Genomic DNA, 590 nt, shown 5'->3' with positions numbered 1-590 from the left:
GGGGCGCGGGGGCGGCGGGGGTGGAGTCCGGCGGGGGTCGGGGCGGCGGCGGCGGGGGTCGATCGGGGTAGTGGGTGGATCTGGCGAGGGAGAGGGACGAAGGGATCTGGCGAGGGAGAGGGTGGAATTAGCTGGGGGGGAGATTACTAATGGCGCACCCCGCAACGGTGCGCCATTAGTATGTTTTTTTATTACAGTTCGAGCCCTCTGGTTATATTCCACATAACCCAGTCTAGATCAGAACCCGCCCACTAGCCCGACTGGTCAGCACGCAACACACACACTAGGAGGTCCTGGGTTTGATTCCCAGGCTCCCCAATTTTTATTTTTATGCATTTAAAATGTTGTTTGATATTTATTTGTGTTTAAATATCTTCAAACTTGTTTAAATCATAACAGTAATTTTTTTTATAAAAACAGTAATAACTTTTTTAAAAAATATGTTCAAATTTGTTATTTGAAAATATTTATGAATATGAAAAAGGTGGAGTGGAGGGCGCGGTGGGTCATCGGCGACGGTGGAGTAGGGGAGGGTGCGGGCCGGGGGTCGGCATCGGCGGCCGATGGAGCGGGGGAGGGTGCGGTTGGTC

The sequence above is a fragment of the Triticum dicoccoides genome, chromosome 5B (assembly GCF_002162155.2).
Source record: "Triticum dicoccoides isolate Atlit2015 ecotype Zavitan chromosome 5B, WEW_v2.0, whole genome shotgun sequence".
Classification (NCBI taxonomy): domain Eukaryota; kingdom Viridiplantae; phylum Streptophyta; class Magnoliopsida; order Poales; family Poaceae; genus Triticum; species Triticum dicoccoides.
This window is presented reverse-complemented; position numbering follows the sequence as displayed.